Source organism: Tachypleus tridentatus, chromosome 3 (assembly GCF_004210375.1).
Source record: "Tachypleus tridentatus isolate NWPU-2018 chromosome 3, ASM421037v1, whole genome shotgun sequence".
NCBI classification, from domain to species: Eukaryota; Metazoa; Arthropoda; class Merostomata; order Xiphosura; family Limulidae; genus Tachypleus; species Tachypleus tridentatus.
The window spans coordinates 94,587,774-94,612,810 of NC_134827.1; the positions used below are offsets into that span (position 1 = coordinate 94,587,774).

The window sequence follows — 25,037 nt, forward strand, 5'->3', positions numbered from 1 at the left end:
ATTATTGTCAAAGTTTGTTGAATCTGGTATGTTTTGGTTTTTATTCCGACACCAGTCTAGTGTCAAAGGTTTTTGGATCTTTTTTGGGGTTTTACGGTTTATTCCCATACCAGACTATTGTCATGGCTTGTTGGATCTGGTATATTTTGGGGTTTATTCCCATACCAGACTAGTATCAAAGATTGTTGGATCTGGTATGTTTTGGGGTTTATTCACACACCAGACTAGTATCAAAGATTGTTGGATTTGGTATGTTTAGGGGTTTATTCCCACGCCAGACTAGTGTCAAAGATTGTTGGATTTGGTATGTTTTGGGGTTTATTCCCACGCCAGACTAGTGTCAAAGATTGTTGGATTTGGTATGTTTTGGGGTTTATTCCCACGCCAGACTAGTATCAAAGATTGTTGGATTTGGTATGTTTTGGGGTTTATTCCCACACCAGACTAGTGTCAAAGATTGTTGGATTTGGTATGTTTAGGGGTTTATTCCCACGCCAGACTAGTGTCAAAGATTGTTGGATTTGGTATGTTTTGGGGTTTATTCCCACGCCAGACCAGTGTCAAGATATTGTCGAATCAAAGTTTTCTGTGATTGTTTGCTAGATGTTACAGTTAACTAAGTATAAGACTGTGCAGAATAAAGGTAAATGGTTTATTATATAACCAATGGAAACACGATCACCTTAAAACACGAATAATTAAGAAAGAGTGTATTATGGAATAATGAAATTCAGAGCTGATAGAAAATCTGTTTTTAACTTTATAATTGTGGTTTTACGAATTTTCAAATGTTTTACCAGATGTTCGGCGGAACATCTTACTCGTAGCTAGCAGGATAACAATGTTTTATAAAATTGAGTATTATTTTTAATTCAGGAAACTGAACGAATGTGCAATTTCTTGCTTTACGAGTTCCAAAAACAATATATATAATAGCATTAAGAAAAACGGTCGTCTTTTCTATCGATCCTCTGTTTATTAGGTTAATAGTGTCAACACATTACAAGGTTTTGTTGCGTTTTTGAATTTCGCGCAAAGCTACACGAGGGCTATCTGCGCTAGCCGTCCCTAAGTTATCAGTGTAAGGCTAGATGTAAGGCAACTAGTCATCACCACCCGCCGCCAACTCTTGGGCTACACTTTTACCAACGAATATTGTGACTGATCGAAACATTGTAGCACCCTCACGGTTGAAAGGGCGAGCATATTTGGTGTGACGGGGATTCGAACCCGCAACCCTCGGATTACGACTCGAGAGTCTTAACCACCTGACCATGCCGGGCCGTGATTAAGAGAAGACAGTACTACGTACTAGGTCAACTATTTGTCTTTACTACGCTGATCTACAGAAAGAAAATGCCTTTCTGTGTGTGTTTGGTTAACTCTTCACTATGAGATTAAAGGCGATGTTTTAATTGTTCACATTCCTGTAGTCGAGGGTCCTACGTGAACATTTGTCACGCCTTAACATTTACACGTTTGTTTGTTTTTAGAATTTCGCGCAAAGCTACACGAGGGCTATCAACGCTAGTCGTCCCTAATTTAGCAGTTTTAGACTAGAGGGAAGGCAGCTAGCCATCTCCGCCCACCGCCAACTCTTGGGCTACTCCTTTACCAACGAATAGTGGGATTGACCGTAACATCATAATGCCCCCACGGCTGAAAGGGCGAACATGTTTGGTGCGACCGGAATTCGAACCCGCGACCCTCAGATTACCAGTCGAACGCCTTAACACACCTGGCCATACCGGGCCCCTTAACATTTACAGCAAGAACACGTTGACTGTAGAACATATCCTGTTCATTTCGTTGTAAGATAGTTTACAAATGTATCCCACGTTCTGTTATGAACTTAACATATTAAGTTAATGCAGAAATGGAACATCATTATTTGATTGTCGCTTTTGAGCTTTTATTTTATTAAACTACGATAAACAAAAAAAAAATGTGACTTTTTTGACGTTGCTGTGAGAAGCAAATGGTGTTTATTTTCTTTTTTGACCCTAGTGAGGAATCTAACCCTTGTGTTTGGAATTTTTCAATTTTATACACATTTATACATGTGTATAAAATTGAAGTTTCATTACACATTTGTGTGTATGTACATGAAATTGAAGTTTCATTACACATTTGTGTGTATGTACATGAAATTGAAGTTTCATTACACATTTTTGTTTATATATATATATAAAAATGAAGTTGGATTACACATTTGTGCGTGTTTCACCGCAGCATAGTCGTGAGACTGATTTATATGAGAAATAAGCTTAGCCTTTCAGTTGCCCGCGTTACTAAAGTGTTAACAAGCTTAGCGTATCTGATAATGTTCTAGATGGATTCTAATTGTGGCCAAAAGTACCAGAAAGAAAATCTGAACAATAATTATAGCTTTTATTAAACGCTTGTGGCAATTCTCAGACGTGATGCAATTGAAACTAATTCCTGCTTTGAAACATTTGAATAACTAGCATTAATAGAGATACAGTTGTGGTAATTAACATGGATATCGATTCGTTATTTAAATACACAGTTAATAGGAGGGCGGTTAATTCTAAAGCAAAACGTAGCCTTGTTGTTTTAACCATTCGTCTTGTTAAATTAGAAGCACGGATAAGTTATTACAAGTCTCTAAGTGTTTGCTGTTTGTTTTATAATATACAGTACTTAAATTAACAATACTAAAATATATAAGATCTTGCTTCCACGTTTCAGTTATTCAAAATCAAGAGATTAAGCCTGGTACAATGTATTCGATAACGTCACCACCACCACTTCTTAATGATTTTGATAAAACACAGTCATTTATTGTTGGTTACAAGGTTCCGAGTAAAATATAATTACAGAAATGCTTTAAACAAATGATAGTATCGATACTGCGGTGGTCTCTGTAATTAATACTATGTACACTATGCATTTTTCAAATACAATTAGTGGTTTTATCAGTTAGTTTGTTATTTTGTCAGCTCTTTACTCAATATGGTGTAGTATTTGAGCCCCACCTATTCGCGAAGAGACATAACACTATGTAACACAAATGACACAATGACCTGGATAGTATGTTATTTCTTAACTGCTTATGTTGTAAAAGTACAGAAAGTGACCATTATTCCCTTCAAACTTTGCTTTTGTGACCTGGATAATGAAATTTAGATATTAACCTATTTTCTATATAAAAACGGACAATTTTGCACATTTTCAGTTAAATAAGATCTGAATAAAACAACATATGGATCAAGATTTACATGTATTTATACTAAAGTTATACAAAAATGTTTAGAAGTGAGTAGTTTTTTGAGATTAGCGACTGTAATGTAAATTACTTTAACGTATCAGCCCCCAAATATAGTCTCACATCATGTTTTCGTAATACGCTCCCAGGTCACAAAAGCAAAGTTTAAAGAGTAAAATAGGTCTTTTTCATTTACTTTAGGCCTAAACAACTGGGAAATAACAATTTCTGTCTAGGAACAAGAAAAAGTTGTTTTTTACATAGTATAATTAACTCATATGTTAATTTTAGAAAGAACATATCGCCGTGTATAAGTGGGTGGAAGGTATCTTACTGTTCCAGAAACAGCGTCTGAGAAAAAAATTAGGCAGCTACTGTGTGAGAACAAATCGACGTTCCAGAATACTTTTATTATAATGTATATCGAAGGCTTGACTAATTTGTTGGCCTGGCATGGCCTGGTGGATAAGGCACTCGACTCGTAATCGAATCCTCGTCACATCAAACAGGCTCGCCCTTTCAATTTATGTTTCCATACGTCAGCCGGTGGAAGAGAGACAAATTGACGAACTTGTAATAAGTCTAAACACAAGGGTTAGATTCCTCACTAAGCTCAAAGAACAAAACAAACACCACTTGCTTTCACAGCAACGTCAAAAAAAAGTCACATTTTTTTGTTTATCGTAGTTTAATAAAATAAAAGATCAAAAGCGACAATCAAGTAATGATGTTCCATTTCTGTATTAACTTAATATGTCAAGTTCATAACCGAAAGAGGGATACATTTATAAACTATCTTACAACGAAACGAACAGGATATGTTCTACAGTCAACGTGTTCTTGCTGTAAATGTTAAGGGGCCCGGCATGACCAGGTGTGTTAAGGCGTTCGACTGGTAATCTGAGGGTCGCGGGTTCGAATCCCGGTCGCACCAAACATGTTCGCCCTTTCAGCCGTGGGGGCGTTATGATTTGACGGTCAATCCCACTATTCGTTGGTAAAGATATTAGCCCAAGATTTAGCGGTGGGTGGTGATGACTAGCTGCCTTCCCTCTGGTCTTACACTGCTAAATTGGGAACGGCTAGCGTTGATAGTCCTCGAGTAGCTTTGCGTGAAATTCAAAACAAACAAACTAATTTGTTGCATTAAATATGACGTGAAATTTTAACAGAAATGAGTTTGTTTTTCTTCGTGTGATTAACTATACTTGCTAAAGAATTCCATATTTTTTATAGTAAACTAACATTTCTTGGGTCAGTATTTCATTGTATTGGTGCTTTTTGCCCGAAATTTCGACATAGGATTTATAGTAAAGCTAAAATAAGTTAATATGTTCCTTTCGATGACGAGAAACCCACTTGGAATAAAAATGTACCTTAAAACAGCTGACATGAGTATTAACACTTTTATTGATAAACAGAGAACAACGTTTCGACCCTCCTAGGTCATCTTCAGGTTGACAAAGAGAGCTTGCAACTGACCTTTTCCGGCCACATGTCTTACGGACAAGATTATAAAGGGGTACTGGAATATAGGGGGCATTGCAGTTGGATGTTAGGTTATTAATCAGTATAGGTATACAGGTGTTCCTTCATATTGGTTTAATTTTGGTTTCAGTTGCTGTATAGGTAGGGATTCTTTGATTTTGCCTTTGTTTTTTACTTGTTTCCCTACTTAGTATATGGGAGTTTTCTGTGGTTACGTTGTGTTTATTTGACTAGCAGTGTTCGAAAACGTGTGAGGTGTTTTTGTTTTCTTTGAATCTAGTTTCAATTTTTTTGCTTTTCTCCAATATAGAATAGAAGTCGTGGCAGTTGTTGCATTGTATTTTATAAATTATGTTGGTGTTGTGTTCGTCAGTGTAGTTTTTACGTAGTATGGACTTTAGTTTTGTACCTGGGTTTTGAATAAATTTGGTGTTTACTAGAATGTTGTGTTTTGTTATAAGTTTTTACCAAATGTTGGTTATTTTTCCACTGGTATGGGGAACATATGGTATGCAGCAGTTTAAGATTTTGTAGTTTGTTGTGTCTTGGGATTTATTGTTGTTTGTTTGTTGTAGGTCTAGGTTTGTGAGTATAATTTTTAACAGTTTTTTTGAGGAAATTTGTTGATGTTGATGAAGTATTGTTTTATTTTGTTGATTTCATCATTAATTTTATCAGGTGAACATAGTTTTATGGCTGTATTTATTTGGTTTCTTAATATGTTGAGTTTTTGTTTTGTTTCATGTGCTGAGTCCCAGGGAATGTATAATCCAGTATGGGTGATTTTGATGTGGATTACTGTTTTGAATTGTGTATCAGTTCTAGTGATTTTGAGGTTGAGAAATGCTATTTGGTTAGTTGTTTTTTCTGTTCACAGGTGAACTTAATGTTGGAGTGTATTGAGTTAACATGATTGAAAAAACTAAATGTGTATTCTGTAGATGTGAATCCAGCAATTGTATCATCAATATACCTGTACCACTATAGTGGTGGATGTAAAGCTGAATTGATAGCTTGTGATTTAATCTGTGTCGTAAAAATGTTGGCTAGAACTGGTGTCACGGGAGTATCCATACTTAGGGCATTTAGTTGTAGGTAGTTTTGGTTATTGAACATAAAGTTAGTTTTGGTGGTAGTGAATTCTATAAAGGTTACTAATTGGTTGCAGGAGGGTTGGGGTCTTGGATGTAAAGTTCTAAAGCTATCTTGCAGGCTTCATTTACTGGGACTTTTATAAAGAGGGAGATTACATCAAAACTGGTCATTAAGGCTTTATGATTTAGTTGATTAAGAATAGGTTTAAAGTTAAAAAAGTCTTTGAAAAAAGAGCCGGCTGATGTTACTTATTTAGAAAATGCTCACGCTGTATATTTATCGAGGTTGTAGTTAAATGTTTCGTAAGTGGACATTATGGGTCGTAGTGGACAATCGGGTTTGTGAGGTTTCGGGGTGCCATATAGTTGTGGTATGCGCGAATCGGTTTCTCGTCGGTAAGAATAATTGTTTTCTGAGATTGTTGGATTTTTCATTTATAGTAGTATTTTGTTTAACTGGTTTTCATGTGTTTTTGTCAACGGTCACATTCAAACGCTCTCTCTTTGTTAATCTGAAGATGACGTAGGAAGGTCGAAACGTTGTTCTCTCTTTATCAGTAAAAGTGTTAATACCCATACCAGCCGTTCTGAGATACAATCTAATGTGTTGCCTTTTTCTATTTGTTTTAAAATATACTGCAAAACACTATCCAAAACACGGATGGCTTACTTATATAAAAAAAGAAGTGAACGTTGTGTTTATTTAATATAATAACGACTTGTATATTTTCATAACCATAAAACTTTGTAATTACACTGCTTATTTCATATTTTTATAATAAATAATTTAACCCTTAGATTGTTCTTGTTCCAAAATAGTTACATATTTTCTAACCTACGAAGATCATATGTTATCCATATATCACCAACTAGATTCTTTGTTACTTATTTCAGGGCCCGGCATAGCCAGGTATTTAAGACACTCAACTAGTAATCTGAGGGTCGCGGTTTCGAATCCCCGTCACACCAAACATACTCGCCCTTTCAGCCGTGAAGACGTTATATATGACGGTCAATCCCAATAATCGTTGGTAAAACAGTGGCCCAAGAGTTGTCGGTGGGTGGTGATGACTAGTTGCCTTCCCTCTAGTCTCACACTGCTAAATTAAAAACGGCTAGCGCAGATAGCCCTCGTGCAGCTATGTGCGGAGTTGAAAAACCAAACCAAATTTATTTTAGTGTCATCACCTATACGCTTAAGGCATTCCTTGTAACTCTATCTGTTTGTCATTATTTCACTGCTTCCCGCTGTCGGTGAACACAGTGGTGCTTCGAACTCAGATCTTCAACTCATCGGTCATTTTATTACAACACATTCGATGAAAAATTAGTAAAATAGCTTATTCATTTCACCTGAACTTGAAATACCAAAATCCACTGTAAAAACAGAAGAAAAATAAGTTTTGAACCGACGTACAAACATGCCAACAAAATCCGTTTTGTTTTGTTCTCTAGCTCTCAATTATTACCAATTCTTAATTTTTTTTAGAAAAACAAATTCTGTTACGAATGCAATGATTTCTTGCTTCATGTCATTCGTTTAACTGCAGTTTATTGAATATGAAACATGAATACCATCAAACTGCATAATGGATAAAATTTTCCGTGCCTGGACTTTACCTGGAACCTCTCCAAAGTAAAACACATCAAATGATGTTTAGAATTATTTTTAGAAAAACACGGAACTACAAAATTATCACGTGTACAATGATTTAGGAGGGGAAAAGTTTAATTTTGAGCTGTTGGTATTCGTCTGGTTTTCAACTGATAGGATAGTGAAGAAAAAGTTTACTCCGTCAATGTCAAAACTCTTTCTGTTTGACAAAAGTGAAATTGCAGCTCTAAGCATCAGTCCTGTAGAATGTGTTTAGTGTGTGCGTGTTGTTATTGCCAGAAGCAAGAATAATTTTCTTATCTGCGGAACATGGTTACAAAAGAAAGTGTAAAATCCATCACATTATGTTTCAAATTTTCACAAAAATAACCGATAATATCATGCATATTTCGAAGAGAAAATCGTATTAATCCCTCATCCATTCTAAGACCTTGACATCCAAACGGTTATCATGAGCTCGTGCCAAGTCCCGCACTTTCTGATGGATCATTCCCTGGGGTTAGGCTTCTCCGCAAAGCCAACATTCTGCTTTTATTATTAATATTATTTTATTTTTAGTTTTTGTTGTGTTTTTTTTTTTTTTTTGTCTTCTCACCACCTCACAGACACGAGAAGTATACGTGATACGTAAGCTTCGGACACAACGTCCTGATTGGTTCGTTTCACTATGACACGAATTGCATTTCCATTAGCGTTTCTCTGTTGTTGTTTTTTTTTAGGATAGTAGAGTCAGACCTGGGGCGATGTAACAAAACTTAATAACTTTAACTTTCCGCTAACGTTGCCGCTAGGTGGTCTAACTAGCGTTAAGCAATGGAGTTTATCAAGTCTAATCGATGCTAAGCAGTCAACATGACAGAAACGTGGCTTGATATCCAACCTGTCTGTCTTTAGAGAACGAACCTTTGGTTCAGGTAGTTTGACAAAAATAACAAAATAAATTATTCTCTCATGTCTTTTGATCACATAAGGAACGTTGAAAATTCCAAAAAGATTTGTAAACTTTTCTAGAAACTTCTAAAAGTGACTTCCAAAAATTACATTTAGCAACCATTATATATTTTCGACTTATAATATTGTTCATGTAGGTAGAATTACATTTATGTGATGGTTTATAGAAATATAAAAACTATGAATATATATATATATATAGAATTAGGTAGAATATTAAAACTGAAAAGTTAAGTAAAATAAAATCGAAAGTAAAAACTGGGTTAAAAACAGCAAATTTAAACCTCTGACTAATGTTGGTTTGTTATAAACATAAATGAATAAAACCTGCACCAATTGAAAGGATCCCCGTGATATAAGCTATAGTGTGGGATATAAAATGTACCCTAAGGTTTGGAGTAGACTGAAGAAGTAGGGCCCACATTGCTGTGGGGATACGCCGTTTATTCGTCTTAACCTCCGTTCGCCAGTCTCACATAAAGAATAATTAAGTAATGAAATAAAACATAGGAACAGAAATAGAAGTTAGAAGAGTGAAATGTGGGTGCTCAAGCCAACAACGTTCCACCTCTATATCACCCTTCACTGTCTGCGGACTGTTGTAAGAAGCTGACTGTTCCCCAAAATTAAGAAGAAAAATAAATGAAAAAATAGTAATAATGTACTACCACTTAGGGATAAGTAAGTTAAAATAAACGTGCCTCCTGAAATTAGCATTCCAGTATATCTTATGCTGGTAAGGCACTAATTAGTAGCCCAGTAAAAAGAATTGAACTAGTATGAAGGATCACAACCAGTTATCTGAACCAATTAGAAGCACTCCGAACCACCACCCATTAAATCTACTGTAACTACCAATTTTCATACTCTTAAACAATCCTTTATGTGCTTTTAAGGTGTTCGTCCACATAAAGTAGTGCCGTAGTTGCTTAATGATCTTACTTTATTCACAACTAGAAGTAGTTATGAGAAACGTTCAGTAAAATTTATTTAACGGCCCGGCATAGCCACGTGGGTTAAGGCGTTTCTTTATATTTATTACAGAATATTTTAATAAATTTATTTAAAGTTTCTTTATTAAAACTATTAAACATTTATTTTTGTATCAATCTTTCAACATTAGTGACAAAATATCTGAGAGTAAGCTTGTTGTTTGCGTGTATAACTAAAGGTTGGGGGGAGTCTAAGGAAGTTGAGGGCGGAGTTAGGCCTTGAAGAAGTTTGCCGATCTCCCTTAGACCATTGGTCACTCACTGTTTTCGGGCTCTGTGTTTAGTTTTGAGTAGTATGGTATCATCTGAAATTGCTATCTGTACGTAACATGCGCACTGCGACGTGTGTACTGATCGTTGTACCACGTGCCTTTCCTTTTCATTCCTAGATGATTGCTACCTCCAAGACTAAACCACTGAGTTCGTTTGTCAAGAACCTGTCTGGAATTCGTTGATTAAGCCTAAAGGCACGAACAGCAAGCCAACAAACTCTATGGAAAACTTCAAATTTGTCATCTTATCCTCTCTCTCTCGTCTAGACCCTACCATCAATAAACTTGGTGTGCCAGACCGATTGAAATCTCAAGCATGGTGTCCATGTATTTCTGTTTAAACGAGGGGATTGGGCTTTCAAACTAAATTACACACTGGCAAATAGTTATCCTATCTACCACCTCTGGTTGTCTAAGCTCCACTGTCAACCCCAACAAAAGAAAATTAATCGTCCAAAAAAAGACCTGCTATTAAAATGTGGAATAATAAATCCTAAATCTGTACAGCTCTCCCGCCCATAAATTCTTCAGTTGTGAAGTTAAATAAAAAGCTCGTTACCACCTCAAGAAAAAAAGAAATGTTTATTATTTGTGTGTTTACTTATATGTATTTATATATATGTGTAAGAAGGATTAAATATATAATTTTAACTACGTACGAATCAAGAATATTTAGAATAATAATGTTCTGCTTATAAGTGAAGAAATAAAAGGAAGTTGTTGTTGTTTTGAATTAAGCACAATGCTACACAATGGGCTATCTGTGCTCTGCCCACCACGGGTATCGAAACCCGGTTTGTAGCGTTGTAAGTCCGCAGACATACCGCTGAGCTACTGGGGGGCAAATCAAAGGAAATACTAAATCTAATGAATGTGTTACTATCATCAGGTGTTTTATCATCAGATAGAAAGACAGATATGAAAAAAAAACAACGGCTGACATATGGATGAATAGACAGATAATCAATATGTGCTGAAATAGCCTGTTGTTTTATACGTTGCTTTGCCATCAGAAATTAAATGTATTAAGCCTTATAGTTTTCTAAGCTGTCAACTTGCACTTCCTCGAGAAGAAATATCTGACCATCTTACAAGCTGCCTTCTAGCGCTTCCTTTAGAAGATATATCTGATCATCTTCCAAGCGGCCCTCTAGCATTTTCTTTAGAAGAAATATCTGACCATCTTACAAGCTGCCTTCTAGCGCTTCCTTTAGAAGATATATCTGATCATCTTCCAAGCGGCCCTCTAGCATTTTCTTTAGAAGAAATATCTGATAATTTTCCAAACTGCTCTTTAGCACTTCCTTTAGAAGAAATATCTGATAGTCTTCCAAGCTGCTCTCTTCTACTTCCTTCAGAAAAAAATCTTTGGTAATCTTCCAGGCTATCCTACTGGCGTTCCTTTACAAGAGATCTCTGATAATCTTCCAGGCTATTCTACTGGCGTTCCTTTACAAGAAATCTCTGATAATCTTCCAGGCTATCCTACTGGCGTTCCTTTAAAGAAATCTCTGATAATCTTCTAGACTATCCTACTGGCGTTCCTTTACAAGAGATCTCTGATAATCTTGCAGGCTATCCTACTGGCGTTCCTTTACAAGAAATTTCTGATAATCTTCCAGGCTATCCTACTGGCGTTCCTTTACAAAAAAATCTCTGATAATCTTCCAGGCTATCCTACTGGCGTTCCTTTACAAGAGATGTCTGATAATCTTCCAGGCTATCCTACTGGCGTTCCTTTACAAGAGATCTCTGATAATCTTCCAAGCTGTTCCTACTAAACTTACTTGAGAGAAATATCTGTCATTCTGATATCTTTACACCGAAAAGTGACTTGACAATCCTAGCAATGCAGACGATATAATAACATATGCGTCTTAGAAATTTAAAATGTGAAAACAGTTTCACATCTTGAGTTATCTTTCACCGTATCATCCAGTGTAGAATATAGGTACTTCCCCTATTATCACGTGGTGTAACATATTTCGGACACATTTAATACAGGTGTTTTGGAAATATTGGACTATGCAAAGAGAGGTAAATGTCTTGATATACATTAAGGTGTTTAATTTATAGAGACATTAGTAGTAAGTCTCATAAGTTAAAAGATAGGTATGCTGCAAGTCTTGCCGGCATGAAAGTCGATGTGGCTGTTATTTTTGCTTCGTTCATTAACTTTCGTATATACAGCACAGACAAGTTCGAAATATTCTCATATAAACAGCTGAAGTTTAATTACGCATTTCTTGTTTTCAAGCTTAAATTAAACAAAGTTTACGCAGAACATCGATCATTTGTTTCCCCATTAATTAACAAAACCTTAAAGTTTTCCGGAAGTGGTTTTTTTTTTTTTTGTCCTTAAACTAATTAAAGAAATTAACAGTCGTTTAATCTTGTAATTGGTTACTTCCTGGGCATGTCGAAGGAAAGATTCCTGTTTGAAACCATAGAACGTGTAACGCCTTTAAGTATATAATTATCCTTTTTTTTCCCCCTCTTAATTTAAGGATAAAGTTCCATTAATTGTTTCATCATCTCCAAATGCAGGCAGGGGGGGGGGTCGCTTCTTTTTCTTCGTAACTTAATTAGTAAATGAGTGACGCTTTCTACAGTTTTGATGAAGAAACTTTGATCAGTATGTATAACCTTCGATCCAGGTCGGAAGCCACTGGCTGTATCAAAGTTTTCAAAACACCGTTCGTGGTTCAGTGTTTCTTTAGGTGAGAGAGAATATTAGTAAAGATGAGACACAGAGTTTCGCCGAATATTTCCCGCGTAAAGCTTCTTGTCGCGTGCACGCTACTCTTGTATGCCCACAATTTACGGTTTATGATAATGAAATTAAAAAGTTAATTTTCCGCTTTTCCGCCCCGTAAAAGAAGCGAGAGAAGAAAAAAACGGTAATTAAATCTTGCGTTCGCCGCGAGATGTCGTTATGAAAATGTTTGAGTGTTATATTGTTTCGCTCCATGCTGTATATTTTGGTAATATATATATACAGTGCGCATGTGACACGACTATCCGTGTTCATCGGTAGGTTATTATTTTTAATGTATAAGATAAAAGATAGGTGAAAATAAAACAAAATATAATAATACAGAATAGCAAATGCATCAGTTTGCCTCGTGGGTTTAAAATTTGAAGCTCTACTATTATACATATGATATGGAAATTTTCGGTGCTAATTATATAATCTCAAAATAAGTTTTTGTTGTTAATCACAAAACTCAAGAAATAAGTTATCTGTGTGCTGTCCGCCGCAGGAATCAATCCCCAAATTTCAATGTTATAAGGCCCGTATGGCCAGGTGGTTAAGGCACTCAGCTCATAATTTGAGGGTCGCGGGTCAGAATTTCCGTTACACCAAACATGCTCGTCCTTTCAGTCGTAGGGGCGTTAAAAGTGACGGTCAATTCCACTAATCGTTGGTAAAAGAGTAGCCCAAGAGTTGGCGGTGGGTGGTGATGACTAGCTGCCTTCTCTCTAGTCTTACACTGCTAAATTAGGGACGGCTAGCGCATATAGCCCTCGTGTAGCTTTTAGCGAAATTCAAACCAAACCAATCTTATAAACCCTCAAACTTATTGCTGAGTTGGTAAGTTTTATGTGCGGAGTCTATTAATATGTTTATTTTCTATAATGTCCTGGATTAAAACGAATTTTACGGTTTTACGACATTAATGTATACCTTCCAACAGCTCAGATAAAATAAATCACATCACACATACAGAACAAACAAAACACCTTATGAGAATGTAACACAGAATTTGTAGATATTTATGTAGCTTGAGGTGAATCGTTTGTCACATTCGATCCATGTTTTCAAACTCAACATATGAAATGAAATTAAAATTTTAAAACTGGGAGCAGATGTGGGTCCCGAGACCCAGATCCTTCACCCTGTATTTCATCTGGAGAAACCGTATCAGCAGCAAAGATCAGTACTTGGGGAGTGATGTTAATTGTTTGACTGGTTAGAGTGTGGTGCAATACCACGAATTTGTAAATAGGCAAGTTAATTATACTGTATTGTTATCCTTCATCTAATGTCATTGAAAGAAGGGTTAACTTCACACAGTGTGTTTACAACATGTCATTGAATGAAATTATTATTTCCACAGTTTTCGTTTCGAGCGTTTACTTTAAGAGAAATAAATTCTGAAAACTGTAATTTTTTTCTTTATTTTTATGGAACATTTTCACAGTAAGTTTAGTTTCTTGGGACCACGTTTATTACCTAGATCACACACACAACTTTGTTTGTATACCTACGTATACACGTGAGATTAGAAATCAAATTTTATTTTCTTACACGAGAATATATTTTTCGTTTTATTATCAAACCGTGTTTTCCTAACAGTATGTGTGTTTTCTTATAGCAAAGCCAAATCGGGCTATCTGCTGAGCCCACAGAGGGGAATCGAACCCCTGATTTTAGCGGTGTAAATCCGTAGACTTGCCGCTGTACTAGCGGGGGCTTTCCTAACAGTAACAAACCGTGAAGTTGTGTGACCGATATTTGTGCTTCGCAGTGTTGATAGCCTAGATTGTTACTGTTATTTCGCAGTGTTGATAGCCTAGATTTTTACTGTTATTTCGCAGTGTTGATAGCCTAGATTGTTATTGTTGTTTCACGCTGTTGATAGCCTAGATTGTTACTGTTGTTTCGCACTGTTGATAGCCTAGATTGTTACTGTTGTTTCACACTGTTTCACTTCTGGTTTGTATTCCTGCTTCCACTTAACAACTTTATTACAGAATTTCTGGTTTGTATTCCTGCTTCCACTCAAAAACTTTATTATTGAACTTCTGGTTTGTTACTGTTGTTTCACACTGTTGATAGCCTAGATTGTTACTGTTGTTTCACACTGTTGATAGCCTAGACATGGCTACTGTTCCTCTCTTTTCAAACAACAGCTTTTTGCTATTTGTAGCCCCCCGCTAGTACAGCGGTATGTCTTCGAATTTACAACGCTAAAATTAGGGGTTCGATTCCCCTCGGTGGGCTCAGCAGATAGCTCCACGTGGCTTTGCTATAAGAAAACATAAACATACGCTATTTGTATGCAAGTCGTTCCATAAACACAGTCTCTACACCTTTGTATACTAAAACAAAAGAGGGCAACGAGTTTAACCTACACCGGTTTTCATTATCTAAAGGTATAATTTAAGACTTCAAACGGTCTAAATTGTAGCATGTTCAATAGGTATGACAGACAGTCAGAAGTTGAGAGTTTTGTCATTGACTGTCTTCAGTATAAAAAAATTAAAACCGTCTCTAAAGTCCGACATTATTTCTTTGAAACTTTAATTAAGGTATACGTTAAAGAACAATAAATTGTACAGGACCCAGTTCCTGATATTAGTTCTACAAGGGTAATAAGAGGAAGCTATAATTAGTGCCAAACAGCGAGACAGATATGAGAGATTAATATTTAACCAATCTGACAGAGGCCCGTGCAGCCCGCAGCGCTACATTTCAAGCAATTTCGGTTTATCTTCTTTAATTACAGGTTCTGGCTGTCATGCCCTAGAGGGCATGCACATATGACTCTGAAGATAGGCCTATCCCGTACCATTCTGGGGAGAAGAAACAATCGTTCACTTTCGTCCTGTTGTGGGGGGGGGGAGGCTTGTCTTACGCCTACAATTTAGTTTATGTTTTACTGAATTAATGGATTAGTGTTGGGTCTAATGACGATACTTTTTGTTGTTAATCCAATTTAATATTGTACAATACGGTGTACAGTCTATAAATTTTGAAACCCGACAATTTTGTTTATACGACATAATAAAGACATTTTAAAACTCATTATGTTTTCTGCCTTAAATTATAAAAAAGAGAGAATTTTTTTCTAGATTAAAGCAAATATTAAAATAGATCTTAAGTGTTCGCTCTTATAAGAAACAGAACCTCAGCTGTAGAGAATTCTGCAAGTGTTTGTCTGTCTAAGAAACATAGAACCTCAGCTGTAAACAGTTCTACAGGTATACATCTATATAATCACGGAAACTCGGTTGTAGAGACTTCTGTTGAATGCTAATAAATTTCATTTAGATTATGCCGAGCAGTAACAAGTCTGAGGGTCCCTTAATTTCCTCTCTTCCCATAAACCCACACCGCATACCTGAATAAGACTACGAAGTCACGGTTTGGCTGGGTTGAAGGACATGACAGGTCTCTATGGAGTTTGTGTTCGAAGGGCGGACTGTTGGCCCTGATACTCTTTTAGAAACATTTCATGTCTTGACACATCCACAGATACGTAACATCAAATTTTAATTAGACGCACAAACCGGGACCAGACTTGCTTTCTATGTCTTTAATTAAAGGTCGTTCACGAATAGTACTGATAAATAAAAATGCCATTCAAGGGGAAACTTCGGGCATAATAGTTTGTTCTGTTTGATGATAATAGGTTATGTTGGCTTGGTATGTTTTGTGAAACCGTCGTTTTTTGTTTTTTTCTTAATCTTCTAAAGAGGTTAGATTTATATAAACATTTTCAAGGCAACATGTTAAAGTATAACATCGTGTCATCGTTTTGAACATCAACTGACTTCCAACTCTTATCAGATTCGCATCTTTTCTTTCTTTCGTCGTTTTCAATAGAAATTGTTCAGGTCGACCTGTAGATGACCTAAGTAGGTCAAAAAGTTGTTCTGTACTTTATTTTAATTAAAGTGCTAATACCAATACCAGCCGTCTTGAGAATACATTTTTACTTCAATTGGGTTTCTCGCCATCATAGAGAAATTGTTCTGTTTTGTATTCGACAGTGGCAGACCTAATTAGTGGCGAACTGTTTCTATATATACTTTTTGTCTATATTGTTTTTCATAGCAAAAACTTTATTATAGAACTTCTGGTTTGTATTCCTGCTTTCACTCAAAAATTTTGTTACAGAACTTCTGGTTTGTATTCCTGCTTCCACTCAAAAATTTTGTTACAGAACTTCTGGTTTGTATTCCTGCTTTCACTCAAAAATTTTGTTACAGAACTTCTGGTTTGTATTCCTGCTTCCACTCAAAAATTTTGTTACAGAACTTCTGGTTTGTATTCCTGCTTTCACTCAAAAATTTTGTTACAGAACTTCTGGTTTGTATTCCTGCTTTCACTCAAAAATTTTGTTACAGAACTTCTGGTTTGTATTCCTGCTTCCACTCAAAAATTTTGTTACAGAACTTCTGGTTTGTATTCCTGCTTCCACTCAAAAACTTTATTATAGAACTTCTGGTTTGTATTCTTGCTTCCACTCAAAAACTTTGTTATATAACTTCTGGTTTGTATTCCTGCTTCCACTCAAAAACTTTATTATAGAACTTCTGGTTTGTATTCTTGCTTCCACTCAAAAACTTTATTATAGAACTTCTGGTTTGTATTCTTGCTTCCTCCCAAAATTTTCAGTATAGAACTTCTGGTTTGTATTCCTGCTTCCACTCAAAAATTTTGTTACAGAACTTCTGGTTTGTATTCCTGCTTTCACTCAAAAATTTTGTTACAGAACTTCTGGTTTGTATTCCTGCTTTCACTCAAAAATTTTGTTACAGAACTTCTGGTTTGTATTTCTGCTTCCACTCAAAAACTTTATTATAGAACTTCTGGTTTGTATTCCTGCTTCCACTCAAAAATTTTGTTACAGAACTTCTGGTTTGTATTCTTGCTTCCACTCAAAAACTTTGTTATATAACTTCTGGTTTGTATTCCTGCTTCCTCCCAAAATCTTTATTATAGAACTTCTGGTTTGTATTTCTGCTTCCACTCAAAAACTTTATTATAGAACTTCTGGTTTGTATTTCTGCTTCCACTCAAAAACTTTATTATAGAACTTCTGGTTTGTATTCCTGCTTCCTCCCAAAATCTTTATTATAGAACTTCTGGTTTGTATTTCTGCTTCCACTCAAAATCTTTATTATAGAACTTCTGGTTTGTATTCCTGCTTCCACTCAAAAACTTTGTTATATAACTTCTAGTTTGTATTCCTGCTTCCTCCCAAAATCTTTATTATAGAACTTCTGGTTTGTATTTCTGCTTCCACTCAAAATCTTTATTATAGAACTTCTGGTTTGTATTCCTGCTTCCACTCAAAAACTTTGTTATATAACTTCTGGTTTGTATTCCTGCTTCCTCCCAAAATCTTTACTATAGAACTTCTGGTTTGTTTTCCTGCTTCCACTCAAAAACTTTGTTATATAACTTCTGGTTTGTATTCCTGCTTCCACTCAAAAACTTTGTTATATAACTTCTGGTTTGTATTCCTGCTTCCTCCCAAAATCTTTATTATAGAACTTCTGGTTTGTATTTCTGCTTCCACTCAAAATCTTTATTATAGAACTTCTGGTTTGTATTCCTGCTTCCACTCAAAAACTTTGTTATATAACTTCTGGTTTGTATTCCTGCTTCCTCCCAAAATCTTTACTATAGAACTTCTGGTTTGTTTTCCTACTTCCTCCCAAAATCTTTAGCATAGAACTGCTGGTTTGGATTGACCGTCACATTATAACACCTCCTCTACTGAAAGGTTGAGCACGTTTGGTGTGACGGGGATTCGAACTCGCGACCCTCTGATTACGAGTGCCTTAACCATCTGGACATGCCGGGCCCCAACTGAACTAAAGTCATATTTGTTGGTGGTGGTCTTATTAGTTAATCTAAATTAGAAAAAGTTCACGCTAAGAATAGAAATATGCAAACCTTTATCGCAAGTGTCAAGTAACTAAGAGTAACTATTTATAAGAGTAACTATTTCTCTAAGTGAGTTGTATGTTATAGATAGGTTAAGCTGAAAACCAACCACGTATTAGAAACATAAATAAAATAGGTTTAGAACTAAACATCTATACTGTAAGTTGGTCAGTATGGAATAATTTTTTTCTCCAATGTAAAGAAAATTAAACAAAAAAACGTTTTGGAAGAGAACAATATTGTTTGTATACAATCTTATTTAATTTTCATAGTAACGATGTCTCCGGATTTACAACGCTAAAATCAGGGGTTCGATTCCCCTCGGTGGGCTGAGCAGATAGCTCGATATGGCTTTCATAGTAACGATTTGTTATAGGGGGAGGTTGGTACGGTTCACGAACAAGTGACCGGCCTGATATCATACGTAATCGAACTGTTTTTCTCTCCCAAATTATTCTTGTCAGATCTTTTCACTTCTGTTATGAAGTCTATAATTATTTCGTGTGAAAACATTTCGGGATGAACAGAGAGTTTTGCTTATATATATATGTGTGTGTGTGTGCCTGAAGTTTGCCCACCCTCTCAGTTTAATCATGGCGAAGTCACAAGTCACGAAAAGTTAGATGAAAATATATAAATGAGATTGTCAGGACAACTTATCAGAGAATCGAATGAAAACCATCAGCCCACGTCACTCAACTCCAGCTACCAGCATTACCATCAGTAAACGCCGCCGGTCTCAAAAGTATTCACCCGATTATACATACCTTCCCTCCCTCTTTCTGAAATGCAGCATGCGGCGTCAGCGTATGATTCTTTCAGTGACAGACTATTGAAAGTAAGGCTTAGCGGGGTGTATCTGTTTCTATCATCTCCATTGCATTCAACTGACCAAAGCCGTCAGTCATCTGTCTCGACTGATATCACTGGCACCTCACACGGACAAAGCCTTGAAATTGACCTAATAACCCTAAATTAACCTGTCTGTCACGTGGCTTCGGAATGTCTTCCAAGTCACGTATGCGAATCACAGTCGGTGGAAGAAATATTATTCGTGTATATAATTTAAGAATTTTTTGTTCTATTTGATATAAACCTATCGATGTATATGCACGTAGTGTAGACGTCAGTCTTGTGTCGATACCCGGTTAACTTTAAACCAATTTGCTACATTTCAAAGGCGGCTCTAATTACGGGCTTTATATACGACACCCCGATTACTTTCTTATCTGTGAAAAACTTCGTGTTATTTTATTATTTTTTTTCGTGGACGTTTGCCCAGATTTCGTGTAATGGAATTTGTGAACACACACAGATTTTGTGTACGTGAGTAACAATTAGTAACCCTGACACAATTATGACCTTTACATTATGAACTTTTTGATGAGAAAATCAAATCTTATGTTATTGGTTATGTTCAAAAGAATATCTATATCTATATATATATATATATAGCTGTAGCTTCGTGCAGATGCACACATGTTCTAAATTAATAACTAGCAATTCACTTTCCTAAAGCGAAACTCGGTGAAAATGATGTCTTTTTTGCGGTGTACGATGTTCACAGATCTTGAACTTCAGTAAGAGTGTGTTCTCCGGCATACAAATGATATATATTCAGGATTTGACCTTTCATTGACCACTGTTACGTCCCATTCGGCTAGCTCAGTAAGCAACAATAGCAAGTAAGAGCTGTTCAATAAAGCGAATAGTCGAATGTTTTTCCATTACAAAAGAAATGCATGCCGCATAATCTCGGAGCCTGCACGCGAGGTCAGAGTTCAGAGTTTAGCTGCTCGAATGTGTGTGTGTGTGTATCTGTGTAAGTGCCGCTTTTATTTCAGACGTTCCAATTCAACTCTATTTCCTAGTTTCACCTGCAGACCAAGAGTAATTCTGAACTCCTGAAGCCAGAACATGTATCTGTTAAAGAAACAAGCTGTTCATTGCATCCAACCCTCTTCTCGCGTTTCGGCGTCTTTTGTAACGAGGACTATTGGGGATCGACTCACAAATCAAATCTGTGTAAATACTTCTATCTCTGGCGTGTCGCCCCGAGGTGAGCTAGCACCCACTTTAACAGGCAGGAAGGAAAAGAATGAGAGCCATTTAACCAAGAACAATCCCATAAAGAAAAAACTCACCAGAGGGAGAACGACCTTTCGCTTCTGTTTTCCTAAAACTGTACAAATGGTATTTTGTACTCATCGCTAGAAGTAATAGCCAGGAACTTAAAGGAAGGTTCCTAATAAGAAAGAAAAAAAAAGACCATTTACTTTTTTTTTATTTACTCGCACATGAAATTACAATAAACTTGTCAGTTTTAGTTTTAAAGAGGACTCTAGCAAGTTCTTGTTTAGAATGTTTACTAGATCCAGTTTCATGCCGTTTAAAGAATATGATAAAGTGTATTTTGTCGAAAACAAATGAAATTCTTATATGTTCTCGAACGTTTAGAAAATGTACCACCTCACCCTGAATGTATCTAAGAAATACGCTAGCGTTCTTAAAATTAAAATAAATTATTTTTGTACGAGTCGTACGAAATCGTCAGTTACACAAGTACCACAAATGAGTCTTAATTTTCTAAAAAAACTGGCACTTGTTAGCTTCTGTAGTTGTTAGTCTCTAACTTATGAACTTAGGAATTGCATTCTAGACAAATAATGGGATTTGATAGGAAAAGCAACAAAACGATTAATTACCACAAATGAGTTTTAATTTTCTAAAAAACTGGCACTAGTTAGCTTCTGTAGTTGTTAGTCCCTAACTTATGAACTTAGGAATTGCATTCTAGACAAATAATGGAATTTGATAGGAAAAGCAACAAAACGATTAATTACCACAAATGAGTCTTAATTTTCTAAAAAAAACTGGCACTAGTTAGCTTCTGTAGTTGTTAGTCTCTAACTTATGAACTTAGGAATTGCATTCTAGACAAATAATGGGACTTGATAGGAAAAGCAACAAAACGATTAATTACCACAAATGAGTCTTAATTTTCTAAAAAAAATGGCACTAGTTAGCTTCTGTAGTTGTTAGTCCCTAACCTATGAACTTAGGAATGGCATTCCCAACAAATAATGGGATTTGATAAGAAAAGCAACAAAATGATTAATTACAGGAACGAACAACTCAGCAAAACAATAATACTTGTAATTACTTAGAAAGTCGATTGTACACTTAACAAACCTGTCCTCATCTGACCTCTCTGGACTGACCTGAATGACGCTTTTGAAAGCTGCTTCAGATTTTTCAAAAAAACGTATTTCCCTCACTAAATGGCTAGAGAATGGCATAATAGGGGGCGTTTTGGGCTGTGTATCGAAAGGTCCAGAGTACGACGACTGATGACGCTAACATGCTCCGCACTCTTATCTGTGAGTACGTTATGAATCCTTCATGAAGTTCGTTAAAAAAGTGCAAAGAACCGGGCAACGTCATTGTGTTTGAGGGTATTGGTGGCTGGTTGCCTTCGCTCTGGTCAGTAGTTTAAAACTAATGACGGCTATATACCCGATTCCAGGTGTTTCTGACCTGGCCGTTTAGCTGATTGAAAATTCTAATTTCATGTATGAGGAATTATTAATGATTTAAACTTATGTTTTGAAAAACAAAATAAGGAACATATCGAAAGTAAAAATGTTTCTGTGAACTCAGTTTTGAATGTTGTATTATTTCGATACCTGCTAAATGTTTTCCACGCTTTAAGTAATTAAAGAAAGAATCATGTTTACTGTCGAACATACAGATTATATCCGTAGAAACCACAATAAAACAAAAATACGATTATGTTTTTCATCAGGGGTGCTACAAAACGCGGAAGTGAAGTTTACCCAGTGACTCACAATAAGTCTGAGGGTTTCAATACCAGTGGAGGTAGAGTACAGACGACCCATTTTGTATCGTTTTGCTTAACAGCAAATAAACACCCAGATAAAGTCTTTTTGCATATTTTTATGTAATTTTGGTTATCGCGTTTTCCCTTAAACATTAAAGATGAAACCACATCAAGAAATCATGTCGCAAAATGTTCACACCACACGAAACTATTTAATTTCCAACTCCAACTGTAGAACATTACTTATTGAAAGTCTTAAAACGTTTTCAAAGGGCATTTTCTTGGCTTAGCGGTAAGCCTGGAAACTTGTAACTAATGTTCTTGGCTTAGCGGTAAGCCTAGAAACTTGTAACTAATGTTCTTGGCTCAATCCCAGCGACAAACATATCACAAAATCCTACTATACACCTTAGTATTATCAGAAACTTAGCGCAGATAGCCCTCGTGTAGCTTTGCGCGAAATTCAAAACAAACCAATCAGAAACTTATAAAGTTAACTTTTTAAATTGATGTTTATGTTTTTGTTCTTCAGCAAAAACACAAACTGAGCTTAACATTTATGTTCTGAAAGTAAATCACTTTCATTTACGTTATCAATATTTCTTAACATGCATTTCAGTTAAACTTACATTATAAGTATTTCTTAATAGTCCCGGCATGGCCAGGTGGGTTAAGGCGTTCGACTCGTAATTTGAGGGTCACGTGTTCGATTCCCCATCGCATCAAACATGTTCGCCCTTTCAGCCGTGGGGCTTTATAATGTGATGGCCAATCCCACTATTCGTTAGTAAAAGAGCCCAAGAGTTGGCGGTGGACGGTGAAGACTAGCTGCCTTACACTGCTAAATTAGGGACGGCTATCGCAGAAAACCCTCGAGTAGCTTTGCACGAAATTCAAAATTTCTTAATATGCATTTCAGTTAAACGTGAGCGCGGTTTAGACCTTTGGTAGATTTTCTCAGTTGGTGAACCTAATTCGAATCCGTCAGATATCACTAAACATTCCTGACACTTGAAGGTTTACGTGCGTTATAAGAGGGGCAGTCAGTCCATTAACGTGGATAATGTGTAACAGGATGCTGCTAACTGGCTGCTCTCCTCTTGTCAGTTGTTAAATCAATACATTTTTTTATACATCACCGTGGAGGGTACATGATATTTTTATCCATATAGTGTACTTCTCAACAAGACGTACATGATGAGACAAATTGGTAAATTTTATTTCTAATATTGTTATTGAATCTTTCTCATATCAACGAGAAGGATATTTAAAAAATACTTAAAGAATATTTCTTTACTGGATAATTAGCCCTAATTCGATTAAAGCTACCACTCCCTCTTTGGTAAAATCCGTAAAATATCCAAAGAAAACAAAAATTGTTGTTAACATATTTTCTCCCCCCCCTCCCAGAAGAAAAGGTGAAAGATACCATTTTACCTCCTCCTGTTTGCATGTTATTAACTAGATCAGCTTGAGCCAATGATATTCTATGAAAAGGCCACGTGGTAAAAGGTGTTAATTAACAAAGGATAAGAAGGACTGTTTAAGCTGGCCACTTAATCAGTCACACACAGAGCAATAAATTTCTTCATGTCTGTAAGAAGATGAAGAATGACTTCCAATGACCTCGACATCTAATTTCGCCGCAGAGATTTATGACCAAATTAGAGTATTTTTCATATTGGTTTCCGTAGAGTACAGGAACTCCTGCTGGTTTATCGGACTTCAACTAGCACTCCACAAGGCGGTTTCAACTTCTTCAGCCATGATAACAAAAATTGCACCTGTTTAAGTAACAAGAGTTTCCAGAAATTCGCGTGACTTTAGTACGAATTGTGATCCTGATACGACTTATTTTGGTACTTACTAAACGGATACTCAAGTATTGTCGATTTACTGTTAAGAAAATGTTATCACAGAAAAATAAAAGCTAAAAAAAAAAACCATTACAAAGTAAGCGTATTAGGTATAGTTACAGACTAGTAAGATATGTCAGAACTGACCTTGTCCTAAAGTTGTTTTGTTTTTTCTATATATCAATGTGTCATGTGATTCACTATAAATTGTGGGTGACATGCCCACGTAATAAATTCTGATTTTTTTTCTCTCTCCTGGTGCAACAGTTTACAAGTTCCAAACACAGAAGACTAACTTTGATTTACAACTTAACTTGTGGAAATCTAGACACATCTGAAAGATGGGAGACGGTCGGGGGTACAAGTAATTACGTTTCATTACCAGCCAACATGATAGTATGCAGTTAAAAGTCGGGTCTTTTTTTGGTTTATTTCATCAACCGATAACCATTTCTTCTTTCACCAAGTCTGTCCATGCTCCAGTGAATGCTCAAGTTTCTAAATACCCTTTTGTCGGCAACTAGATTCTCACCAGAGGCTCGTCATTCGCTCAGCTGTGGCTTCTTAATGTATTCTACACAATCTTTCATTTCTAAAATAAAAGAATTTTTACATCAAAGCCTTAGAACAAAGTGAGTTGAACTCAAACAGTTCTAGTATGTCTTTCAGCGTGATTTTCCTTGTAGGACAATAGTTAAAAGTTATAAACCATTAAAATGAAAGGTATGTAATAGAATGTCTTACTAATAGTAGCTGTAACTGTTATCACATAGACTCTGGTTCGTACTGTATACTTATACTAGTCTGCAAGTCCGCTTCAGCGTAAAGTACCATAGAAGCAGTTTGTTACACCAGAGTTAACTTAGGCATAAAAGTTTGTGCTAGCTAAGATATATTTGATACTTTTACTATTCAGTGTGGGCCTGGCATGGCCAGGTGGTTAAGGCACTCAATTCGTAATCTGAGGGTCGCTCGCCGGTTTGAATACCCAACACACTAAACATGCTCGCCCT

At 36.1% G+C, this 25,037-nt stretch overlaps 1 long non-coding RNA gene across 1 annotated transcript in view; it reads left to right on the forward strand.

The window, feature by feature from the left end:
• LOC143247503 (uncharacterized) overlaps positions 1 to 24,601 on the forward strand; it is a 136,183-nt gene extending 111,582 nt beyond the window's left edge. Inside the window, exon 3 of the long non-coding RNA XR_013026588.1 lies at positions 24,292 to 24,601. This is a non-coding gene — a long non-coding RNA (uncharacterized LOC143247503). The remainder of the gene's footprint in view (positions 1 to 24,291) is intronic.
• The last annotated feature ends 436 nt before the right edge of the window (positions 24,602 to 25,037 follow it).